Source organism: Rhinoraja longicauda, chromosome 11 (assembly GCF_053455715.1).
Source record: "Rhinoraja longicauda isolate Sanriku21f chromosome 11, sRhiLon1.1, whole genome shotgun sequence".
Classification (NCBI taxonomy): domain Eukaryota; kingdom Metazoa; phylum Chordata; class Chondrichthyes; order Rajiformes; family Arhynchobatidae; genus Rhinoraja; species Rhinoraja longicauda.
The window spans coordinates 60,407,604-60,420,445 of record NC_135963.1 but is presented as its reverse complement, the minus strand read 5'-3'; positions in this window follow the sequence as shown (position 1 = coordinate 60,420,445).

The following is a 12,842-nucleotide window of genomic DNA, read 5'->3' as shown; positions in this document are numbered from 1 at the left end:
ATGTCACTGACTCACCAAGCGAGTCAGGATTATCGGTTATTTTTTAAAGTGACTTTAAGATGATTTGTGAACCTGACAAACCTTCTCCTAAATTGTCAGACAGTGCAAGTATCCTGCTTTATATCAGGACTGCCTGCCAGACCCTCTGCTTTACAGTCAAGACTCCCAGCTCCTCAAGAATTTACAGTTATTTCCCCAGAATAGAGGATTTTAAAACTAGCGGGCATACTGTAGATTTAAGGTGAGAGGGAACTTGTCAACTTGGTCAGTATGAACAAGATGGGCCAAAAGGCCTGTTTGCACGCTCCACATCTCTATAACTCTATGAATAGGAGTGGATTGTTACAATTGAAGGCAAAAATAGAACACGCAGGATGACAAATTCTGCTGCTAATACTGAAATGCTGAGATTTACTTAATTCCAAACTCATTAATTTGCACCCAGGGGACTTCATACCTTTATAAACTGCCTTCATTTAAACCCTTCCTACTCATTTAAAAACATTTACATTTTTGTTTGGTGACCTCAGGGTAATCAGTACATTGATTAAAGTTACCTGCTGTGCGAGTGGGTGGGTGGGCAATGGAAGAGGGGAGGGGAGGGAGAGTTAATGGGGAAGTTGGGAGAACAGGGTTGGTGTGGGTTGAGTACAATGGGCGTGTATTAGTGGCATACTCTGTAGCTGACCGCCCCTTTCCATAATATCTTTCTGAACACTAGTGGCATAGTGGTAGAGTTGCTGCCTTACAGCGCCGGAGACCCAGGTTCGAGCCTGACTATGGGTGCTGTCTGAACGGAGTTTGCTGACTGTGGGTGCTGTCTGAACGGAGTTTGTACGTTCTCCCCGTGACTGCGTGGGTTTTCTCCAGGATCTCCGGTTTCCTCCTACACTCCAAAGATGTGCAGATTTGTAGATTAATTGGTTTCCCTGGTGTGTAAGATAGTGCGAGAGTACCGGATGGTCACTGGTTGGTGCAGACTCAGTGGGCTGTAGGGCCTTACATCTAAAACTACAAATAAAAATAAAAATAAAATTTAAGAGGGACCTCACTCAGGGGCAACCTTTTCACTCAGAGGGCAGTCCGTATCTGGAGAACTGCTGGAGGAAGCTGGAGAAATGGATACAAAGACATTTGGACAGATGGATGAGTAGGAAGGGTTTGCAAAGCTATGGACCAAATACAGGCAAATAGGTCTCGCCCAACTTGTCAACTTGGTCAGTATGAACAAGATGGGCCGAAAGGCCTGTTTGCACGCTCCACATCTCTATAACTCTATGAATAGGAGTGGATTGTTACAATTGAAGGCAAAAATAGAACACGCAGGATGACAAATTCTGCTGCTAATACTGAAATGCTGAGATTTACTTAATTCCAAACTCATTAATTTGCACCCAGGGGACTTCATACCTTTATAAACTGCCTTCATTTAAACCCTTCCTACTCATTTAAAAACATTTACATTTTTGTTTGGTGACCTCAGGGTAATCAGTACATTGATTAAAGTTACCTGCTGTGCGAGTGGGTGGGTGGGCAATGGAAGAGGGGAGGGGAGGGAGAGTTAATGGGGAAGTTGGGAGAACAGAGTTGGTGTGGGTTGAGTACAATGGGCGTGTATTAGTGGCATATTCTGTAGCTGACCGCCCCTTTCCATAATATCTTTCTGAACACTAGTCAGTTTGTCTGCTGCAGGACTTAAATTAGTTTATCCAATTAAGGAAATACCTTAATGCAATTTGTTCCTGAGGGAGAGAATTGGTCCTTTCTCTGCGGCTGTGAAACTAGAATTGACTACACTTACAGACTGTGTAAATTCTTTGCCGCCACTGTATAAGATCATTGAGGATAACCCATCCACTCAGCATGAATTATTGCACATTCTGCATATATTCACTGTCAGCATTGTATGGACATGTTCACCAATGTTGGTGGGCTTTAGCTAATGGATTGTCAGATTACCAATCACCTCAGTTAGATGTTCCTGCCACTGACGGTGAATTGCTACATGAGATGTTGTAAAAGTTCTTGTTTTCTGGTTTTGCTGTGTTGGACTTTAGACATCAGAGATACAGCACAGATATAGGTCCTTTGGCCCAATGAGTCCATGCCAACGAGCGATCACCTAACACTATCCCACACACTGGCAATCTGCAGGACCGGGCAATGACCCCTCTCTACCCTCATGTTTTGTGCCGAACAACTGGCACCGGTCCACACAGACATTTTCAACCAGTCCCCCGACCTTTAACTAGTGCCCCCCACCCCCCCGGACCTTCAACTAGTTCCCCCCCCCCCAGACCTTCAACTAATGCCCCCCCCTGAACCTTCAACTAGTGCCCCCCCCTGGACCTTCAACTAGTGCCCCCCCCCTGAACCTTCAACTAGTGCCCCCCCCCTGGACCTTCAACTAGTGCCCCCCCCCTTGGACCAACTAGTGCCCCCCCCTTGGACCTTCAACTAGTGCCCCCCCCCCCCCCGGACCTTCAACTAGTGCACTCCCCACCCCCCCCCGGACCTTCAACTAGTGCCGCCCCCGACCTTTAACTAGTGCACTCCCCCCCCCCCCGGCCTTCAACTAGTGCCCCCCCGACCTTTAACTAGTGCACTCCCCCCCCCCCCCCGGCCTTCAACTAGTGCCCCCCCCCGGACCTTCAACTACTGCCTGCCCCGACCTTTAACTAGTGCACTCCCCCCCCCCGGACCTTCAACTACTGCCCGCCCCGACCTTTAACTAGTGCTCCCCCCCAACCTTCAAATCTTGCCCCCCCGACCTTCAACGTGCCCCCCCCCCCCGGAACTTCAACTAGTGTGCCCCCCCCGACCTTCAACTAGTGTGCCCCCCCCCGACCAACTAGTCCCCCCCGACCTTTAACTAGTGCCCCACCGGCCTTCAAATAGTGCTCCCCCCCGGCCTTCAACTAGTGCCACCCCCCGACCTTCAAATAGTACCCCCCCCCGACCTTCAACTAGTGCCCCCCCGACCTTCAACTAGTGCCCCCCCCGACCTTCAAATAGTGCCCCCCGACCTTCAACTAGTGCCCCCCCCCGACCTTCAAATAGTGCCCCCCCCGACCTTCAACTAGTGCCCCCCCCCCGACCTTTAACTAGTGCACTCCCCCCCCCCCGGACCTTCAACTAGTGCCCCCCCCTTGGACCTTCAACTAGTGCCCCCCCGACCTTTAACTAGTGCACTCCCCCCCCCCCGGACCTTCAACTAGTGCCCCCCCCGACCTTTAACTAGTGACCCCCGACCTTTAACTAGTGCACTCCCCCCCCCCCCGGACCTTCAACTAGTGCCCCCCCCGGACCTTCAACTAGTGCACTCCCCCCCCGGACCTTCAACTAGTGCCCCCCCCGACCTTTAACTAGTGCCCCCCCCGACCTTTAACTAGTGCCCCCCCCGACCTTTAACTAGTGCCCCCCCGGACCTTCAACTACTGCCCGCCCCGACCTTTAACTAGTGCTCACCCCCAACCTTCAAATCTTGCCCCCCCGACCTTCAACGTGCCCCCCCCCGGACCTTCAACTAGTGCCCCCCCCGACCTTTAACTAGTGACCCCCCGACTTTTAACTAGTGCACTCCCCCCCCCGGACCTTCAACTAGTGCCCTCCCCCCTGGACCTTCAACTAGTGCACTCCCCCCCCCCCCCCGGACCTTCAACTAGTGCCCCCCCCGACCTTTAACTAGTGCCCCCCCGACCTTCAAATAGTGCCCCCCCCCCGGACCTTCAACTACTGCCCGCCCCGACCTTTAACTAGTGCCCCCCCCGACCTTCAAATAGTGCCCCCCCCGGACCTTCAACTACTGCCCGCCCCGACCTTTAACTAGTGCTCACCCCCAACCTTCAAATCTTGCCCCCCCGACCTTCAACGTGCCCCCCCCCGGAACTTCCAAGGGGGGGGGGGGCACTAGTTGAAGGTCCAGGGGGGGGGGCACTAGTTGAACGTCCAGGGGGGGGGCACTAGTTGAAGGTCCCCCCCCCCCTGGACCTTCAACTAGTGCCCCCCCTGGACCTTCAACTAGTGCCCCCCCCTTGGACCTTCAACTAGTGCCCCCCCCCTGGACCTTCAACTAGTGCACTCCCCCCCCGGGGAAGAGGGGAGAATGGGGGTGTGAGAGGAGAGTGTGGGGGTGGGGGTGAAAGGGGGGTGGGGGAGGAGAGGGTGGGGGAGGGGAGTTTGGGTGGGGGGGGAGTGGGGATGGGGGAGGGGGGAAGATTGGGGGTAGGGGGTTAGTGGGGTGCGGACAGGGAGAGGGTATTGGCAGGAGGACAGGGTGGGGATGGGGAGAAGGGAACAATCGGGGTGGGGAAAGTGGGGGTGGGGAGGAGGGAAGAGTGGGGGAGGGGAAGAGTGGGGGTGGGGAGGAGGGAATAGTGGGGGAGGGGGAGAGTGGGGGTGGGGAGGAAGGAAGAGTGGGAGAGGGGGAGAGTGGGGGGTGGGGAGGAGGGAATAGTGGGGGAGGGGGAGAGTGGGGGTGGGGAGGAAGGAAGAGTGGGAGAGGGGGAGAGTGGGGGTGGGGAGGAGGGAATAGTGGGGGAGGGGGAGAGTGGGGGTGGGGAGGAGGGAATAGTGGGGGAGGGGGAGATTGGGGTGCGGGCAGGGAGAGTGGGGGTAGGGGAGGGGAGCGAGGTGGGGGCGTGTGGGGGGAGGGGAAGGGGGAATAGGGGTATGGAGGGGGAAATTGGGGGTGGAGGTAGGGCAGGGGGCAGTAAGGGTAGGGGAGGGGCAAGTGGGGGGGGGTGGAGTGGGTTAGTGGGGGGAGGAGAGGGGGGATAAGGGGGATTGAGTGGGGGCGGGTGGTTGAGGGTGCTACACCAATACAGGAGAGGCTTTGGGTCCAGGGCTCACTCAGTGACACCCTCTCCCCTTCCCTGTCCCCGCTCTACGAGGAATGGGCCCAACGGGTCCACTTGGTCTAGTATATTATAAATGTCAAAATATATGATCTGATCCCAACATTCAGAACAACAGATGGTGTTAATTGATTTATGTTGACTTTCTGAAAGTCATATATGTTGGTTCTACTGGTATTGCCAGCAGCCACTTCTAATCTAATGATGAATCTGTGAAAGGTTGTGCAGGGCTATCATTTAGGGTCATAGAGTCATCTGTACAGCCCTTCGGCCCACTTGTCTGTGCTAACCAAGTTGTCACACTGGGATAGTCCCACACCTGCATTTGGCCCAAAGCTCTTGGACTCCCTTCCGATCCATAGAGTCATAGTCATAGAGTCCTACAGCACAGAAAGAGGCCCTTCGGCCCATCGTGTCCGTGCCGCTCGTTACCAAACACAGTCTAATTTGAATCCCATTTTCCCGCATTTGGACCGTAGCCCTGAATGTTGTAGCATTTCAAGTGTCCATCCAAATGCCTGTTAAACGTTGTGAGTGTTCCCGCCTCCACCACCACCCCAGGCAGTGAGTTCCAGACTCCAACCACCCTCTGGGTGAAAAAGTTATTTCTCACATCCCCCCGAAACCTCCCTCCCCTTACCCTGCATCTATGTCCCCTCGTTGTTGAACCTTCCACCAGTGGAAGAAGTTCCCCGCCATCTACCTTATCTATGCCCCTCATGATCTTGTACACCTCGATCATGTCCCCTCTCAGCCTTCTCTGCTCCAGGGAAAACAACCCCAGTCTGCTCAGTCTCTCCTCATAGCCGAGGCCCTTCATCCCTGGCAGCATCCTGGTGATCTCCTCTGCACCCTCTCCAAAGCTATCACATCCTTTCTATAATGTGGTGACCAGAACTGTACACAATACTCCAGCTGTGGCCTCACCAGTGTTCTTTACAATTCCATCATTACCCCCCTACTTTTATATTCGATGCCCCGGCTAATGAAGGCCAGTAACCCATATGCCTTTTTGACCACCCTGTCCACCTGTCCTGCTGCCTTCAAGGACTTGTGTACCTGTACTCCAAGGTCCCTCTGTACCCCTGTCTTCCCTAGGGTCCTTCCATTCATGGTGTACTCCCTCTCCAAGTTATTCCTGCCAAAGTGCATCACCTCGCACTTTTCAGGATTAAATTCCATCTGCCACTGCTCCGCCCATCTGACCATCTCATCTATATCTTCCTGCAGCTTGCAGATCCCTTCCTCGCTATTCACCACCCCCCCTAACTTTGTGTGATCTGCAAACTTGCTGATCATGCCCTGTACGTTGACATCCAGATCATTTATGTAGATTACAAACAGTAAGGGACCCAACACCGATCCCTGCGGCACCCCACTGAACACCGGCCGGCCTCCAGTCACAGAAGCACCCTTCTACCATCACCCTCTGCCTTCTGTCACTAAGCCAGTTTTTTATCCATTTTGCCAAGGTGCCCTGGATCCCATGGGCTCTTACCTTCTTGACTAGTCTCCTGTGTGGGACCTTGTCAAAAGCCTTACTGAAATCCATGTATACCACATCCACTGCACTACCCCCATCTACCTCCTTGGTCACCCCTTCAAAAAACTCAATCAATTTAGTCAGACACGACCTTCCATTAACAAAGCCATGTTGACTATCCTTAATTAACCCTTGATCCTCCAAGTGAAGACTGATTCTGTCCCTCAGAATCTTTTCTAGCAGCTTCCCCACCACCGATGTCAGACTCACCGGCCTGTAGTTCCCAGGTTTATCCCTACTGCCCTTTATAAATAAGTCAAGTCAAGTCAAGTCAAATTTATTTGTCACATACACATACTCGATGTGCAGTGAAATGAAAGTGGCAATGCCTGCGGGTTGTGCACAAAAAGAATTACAGTTACAGCATATAAATAAAGTTAATAAGTTACTAAACATAGCACAAAAAGTGTCGACAAAAATTTAGTCTCTGGGGTTATCAAAGTTGACAGTCCTGATGGCCTGTGGGAAGAAGCTCCGTCTCATCCTCTCCGTTTTCACAGCGTGACAGCGGAGGCGTTTGCCTGACCGTAGCATCTGGAACAGTCCGTTACTGGGGTGGCAGGGGTCCCTCATAATCTTGCTTGCTCTGGATCTGCACCTCCTGATGTATAGGTCCTGCAGGGGGACGAGTGTAGTTCCCATGGTGCGTTCTGCCGAACGCACTACTCTCTGCAGGGCCATCCTGTCCTGGGCAGAGCTGTTCCCAAACCAGACTGTAATGTTGCCGGACAGGATGCTCTCTACAGCCCCAGAGTAGAAGCAATGAAGGATCCTCAGCGACACTCTGAATTTCCTCAGTTGTCTAAGGTGGTAAAGGCGCTGCTTAGCCTTACCCACCAGTGCGGCAATGTGCGTTGCCCACATCAGATCCTCTGCGATGCGGACTCCCAAGTATTTGAAACTGCTCACCCTATCCACAATAGACCCATTTATCTCCAGTGGCGTGTATGTCCTTGGATGTTTAGCCCTTCTGAAGTCCACAATCAGCTCCTTTGTTTTAGTGACATTCAAGAGGAGGCTATTGTCCTGACACCAGAGTGCCAGATCAGCCACCTCCTCCCGGTAGGCACCACATTAGCTATCCTCCAGTCCTCCGGTACATCCCCTGTTGCAAGAGAGGCTCTGAAAATTTGTGCCAGAGCCCCCGCAATCTCCTCCCTTGCCTCTCTCAGCATCCTGGGATACATCTCGTCAGGGCCCGGAGACTTATCCACTTTTAAGCCTGCCAGAGCCTCCAGCACTCTTGCCAATAGCAATATGCTCAAGAACATCACAACCCTCCTGCTCCATTTCTAAGTCCGCATCGCCCTCCTCCCTCGTAAAAACAGATGCAAAAAATTCATTTAAAACATCTCCTACATCCTCTGGCTCCACACACAGCTTTCCACTATGGTCCGTGATGGGCCCCACTCTTTCCCTCATTATCCTCTTACACTTGATATACTTATAGAACACTTTGGGATTTTCTTTTATTTTGCCCGCTAGTGCTATCTCATGGCCCCTTTTTACTCTCCTAATTTATTTTTTAAGAACCGCCCTACACCTTCTGTATTCCTCTAATGATGTCTGTGCCTTAAGTTCTTTATGCCTTCCAAAAGCCCCCCTTTTTTTCCGAATCAATCCTACTATATCGTTCGACATCCAAGGTTCTTTGGACTTGTTTGTCCCACCCTTAAACTTTAGGGGAACATGCTTCCTCTGTACTTTTTCAATTATTCCTTTGAATGACTCCCACTGTTCTGATGCGGTCCTCCCCATGAGAAGCTGATCCCAGTCCACCAGGGCCAACTTCTGCCTTATCAGATTGAAATCGGCCTTGCCCCAATTTAGAAATTTTCCCTCTGGTCCCTCTTTATCCTTTTCCATTACCACCTTAAATATCACTGAATTGTGATCACTGTCACCAAAATGCTCTGCTACTGACACTTCAGCCACCTGTCCGGCCTCATTTCCCAAGATTAAGTCCAATACCGCCCCCTCCCTTGTTGGACTTTCAACATATTGGCTCAAAAAGCCCTCCTGGATGACCCTTAGGAACTCTGCACCCTCTGGGCCCTTGACACTTTGGCTATCCCAATCAATATTCGGGAAGTTGAAATCCCCTACTATTACTACCCTGTTGTTTTCACACCCCCCCGAGATTTGCCTACAAATATGTTCTTCTATTTCCCTCTGACTGTTTGGGGGTCTGTAGTATACACCCAGTAAGGTGCATGCCCCTTTTCTATTTCTCAATTCCACCCAAATAGCCTCATTTGAGGAACCCGCTAATATGTCATCCCTTCTTACAGCAGAAATAGATTCTTTGATTAATACTGCAACACCCCCTCCCCTTTTTCCCTGCTCTCTGTCTCTCCTGAAGATTCTATATCCTGGAATATTGAGCTGCCAGTCCTGCCCTTCCTTCAACCATGTTTCCGTAATGGCAACAATGTCGTACTCCCATGTGTTCAGTAACACCTTCAATTCATCCCCCTTGCTTCCAATACTCCTTGCATTAAAATAAATGCCGTTCAGACTTGCCCTACCCCATTGTGCTGGGGCATTCTTGTTCTGCCTCCCAATCTGACCAGTTTTTTCCTCTATATTTTCCTTCTCCTCACCCCCTATACTAGCTCCATGCTGTATCCCAACCCCCTGCCAAATTAGTTTAAACCCTCCCCAACAGTGCTAGCAAACCTCCCCGCCAGGATATTGGTCCCCCTCTGGTTAAGGTGGAGACCGTCCGGCCTATACAGTTCCCACCTTTCCCAGAAACAGGCCCAATTATCCAGAAAAACAAATCCCTCCCCCCTGCTCCAACTCCTGAGCCACACGTTAAGCTGCTCTATCCTCCTATTTCTATACTCACTAGCTCGTGGCACAGGGAGTAATCCAGAGATTACAACCTTAGATGTCCTACACTTCAATCCTCTACCTAGTCCTGTATCTCTCCAAATTGTAACCAAACCCACAGTCCATTGAAGATCATATTGTGGTGGTGTAGGAAAGAACTGCAGATGGTGGTTTACACTGAAGATAGAAACATAGAAAATAGGTGCAGGAGGAAGCCATTCGGCCCTTCGAGCCAGCACCGCCATTCATTGTGATCATGGCTGATCGTCCCCAATCAATAACCTGTGCCTGCCTTCCCTTGATTCCACTAGCCCCTAGAGCTCTATCTAACTCTCTTTTAAATCCATCCAGTGATTTGGCTTCCACTGATAGACACAAAATGCTGGAGTAACTCAGCAGGACAGGCAGTGGGTGGATAGAAGGAATGGGTGATGTTTCGGGTCAAGACCTTTTTCAGACTAGTTGCTGAGGTTAGCATTTTGCAGTGTTCAAGAGCTTGATGGTTGTTGGGCTGGAGGTCATGGTTTTCAGGCTCCTGTACCGTCTTCCCAAAGGTAGCAGCAAGATGAGAGCATGACAAGGTGATATGGGTCTCTGATGATGACGAAGAGGTCGATTAAAAACGTTTTAGGTTTGTTTATTTTGGCCCTGTGTATCGAATGGGAAGGGAAGTTCTAGATGGGATAAGAGAGTAAGGTCAGGGCCAATAGTGACCGGTGTGAGAGGGAAGGTGAATAGCGAAGTTAAAGTTTTGTATTTAAATGCGCAAAGTATAAAAAATAAAGTGGATGAGCTTGAGGCTCAGTTAGACATTGGCAAGTATGATGTTGTGGGAATCACAGAGACATGGCTACAAGAGGACCAGGGCTGGGAACTGAATATTCAAGGGTACACAACGTATAGAAAAGACAGACAGGTGGGCAGAGGGGGTGGGGTCGCTCTGTTGGTAAGGAATGATATTCACTCCCTTGCAAGGGGTGACATAGAATCAGGAGATTAGTATGGATAGAAATGAGGAAATTGTAAGGGTAAAAAGACCCTACTGGAAGTTATCTACAGGCCTCCACACAGTAGCCTCGACATAGGGTGCAAGTTGAATCAAGAGCTAAATTTGGCGTGTCGCAAATGTAATGGTGGTTATGGGAGATTTCAACGTGCAGGTAGACTAGGAAAATCAGGTTGGTAATGGACCCCAGGAAAGAGAGTTTGTGGAGTGCCTCCGAGATGGATTCTTAGAACAGCTTGTACTGGATACTACTAGGGAGAAGGCAATTCTGGATTTAGTGTTGTGTAATGAACCTGATCTGATAAGGGGACACGAGTTAAAGAGCCATTAGGAGGCAGTGATCATAGAAACATAGAAAATAGGTGCAGGAGTAGGCCATTCGGCCCTTCGAGCCTGCAACGCCATTCAATATAATCATGGCTGATCATCCAGCTCAGTAACCTGTACCTGCCTTCTCTCCATACCCCCTGATCCCTTTAGCCATAAGGGCCACATCTAACTCCCTCTTAAATATAGCCAATGAACTGACCTCAACTACCTTCTGTGGCAGAGAATTCCACAGACTCACCACTCTCTGTGTGAAGAAATGTTTTCTCATCTCGGTCCGAAAAGACTTCCCCCTTATCCTTAAGCTGTGACCCCTGGTTCTGGACTCCCCCAACATCGGGAACAATCTTCCCGCATCTAGCCTCTCCAACCCCTTAAGAATTTTATATGTTTCAATAAGATCCCCCCTCAGTCTTCTAAATTCCAGTGAGTACAAGCCCAGTCTATCCAGTCTTTCTTCATATGAAAGTCCTGCCATCCCATTGGTGATCACAATATGATAAGCTTTACTTTACAAACTGAGAGGGAGAAGGGAAAATCGGAAGTGTCAGTATTACAGTATGGCAAAGGAGATTACAGAGGCATGAGGCAGGAGCTGGCCAGATTTAACCGGCAGGAGGCCCTAGCAGGGAAGACGGTGGAACAGCAATGGCAGGTATTCCTGGGAATAATGCAGAAGTTGCAGGATCAATTTATCCCAAAGTGGAGGAAAGATTCTAAGGGGAGAAAGAGGCACCCGTGGCTGACAAGGGAAGTCAAAGACAGGATAAAAATAAAAGAGAAGGAGTATAACATAGCAAAGAAGAGTGGGAAGCCAGAGGATTGGGACTCTTTTAAAGAGCAACAGAAGATAACTAAACAGGCAATACGGGGAGAAAAGATGAGGTACGAGGGTAAACTAGCCAATAATATAAAGGAGGATAGTAAAAGTTTTTTAGGTATGTAAAGAGGAAAAAAATAGTCAAGGCAAATGTGGGTCCCTTGAAGACAGAAGCGGGGGAATTTAGGAACAAGGAAATGGGGAACAAGGAAATGGCAGACAAGTTGAACCGGTACTTTGGATCTGTCTTCACTAAGGAAGATACAAAAAATCCCCCAGATGTTCTAGTGGCCAGAGGTCCTAGGGTGACGGAGGAACTGCAGGAAATTCACATTAGGCAGGAAATGGTGTTGGGTAGACTGATGGGACTGAAGGCTGATAAATCCCCAGGGCCTGATGGTCTGCATCCCAGAATACTTAAGGAGGTGGCTCTAGAAATTGTGGACGCATTGGTGATCATTTTCCAATACAGAGCTTTATTGTCATTCGATACCGAGATACCGAAAGAAATTACATTTCCAGCAGTCACAGAACCTAACACAAACATCCATCACAGTGACTCCTAACACCCCCTCACTGTGATGGAAGGCAACAAAACTTCCACTCTCTTCCCCCCGCACCCACGGACAAACAGCTCGACCCCTGCCGAGGCGACCGACCCGCACAGCCCCCGCAAGGGGATGGAAGTCCCCGCGGCCAAGCCGCACCAGGCGCTGAAACGTCCCGTGGCCGCGCCAGGCGCTGCTAAGTCCCGCGGCTGAGCCGCGCCGGGCGATGGAAGGCCCCGCGGCCGAGCCGCACCGAGCGCTGAAACGTCCCGCAGCCGTACCGGGCAATGGAAGGCCCCACGGCCGAGCCGCACCGGGCACTGCTAAGTCCCGCGGCCGAGCCGCGCCGGCGATGTTAAGTCCAACGGCCGAGCCGCGCCGGGCGATGGAAGGCCCCGTGGGCGATGGAAGGCCCCGCGGCCAAGCCACGCCCCGAGGAAGAGACCTAAAAAAAGAAAGGTTCCCCCACCCCACCCCACCCCACCACCCCACCCCCCCCCCACACCTCCCACACATACACAGCCAAAAACAAAAACAAAAACCATCCCAACACCAACACACAAACAGAAAAGGAAAAAAGACAAACAGACTGCCAGCGAGCCGCAGCCGTTAGGCGCAGCCACACGTGACACGCCACACGTGACACGCCACATGTTCTATAGATTCAGGATCAGTTCCTGTGGATTGGAGGGTAGCTAATGTTATCCCACTTTTTAAGAAAGGATGGAGAGAGAAAACGGGGAATTACAGACCAGTTAGTCTGACATCGGTGGTAGGGAAGATGCTGGAGTCAATTATTAAAGAAATTGTGGAGCATTTGGATAGCAGTAACAGGATTGTTCCGAGTCAGCATGGATTTACGAAGGGGAAATCATGCTTGGCTAATCTTCTGGAATTTTTTGAGGAT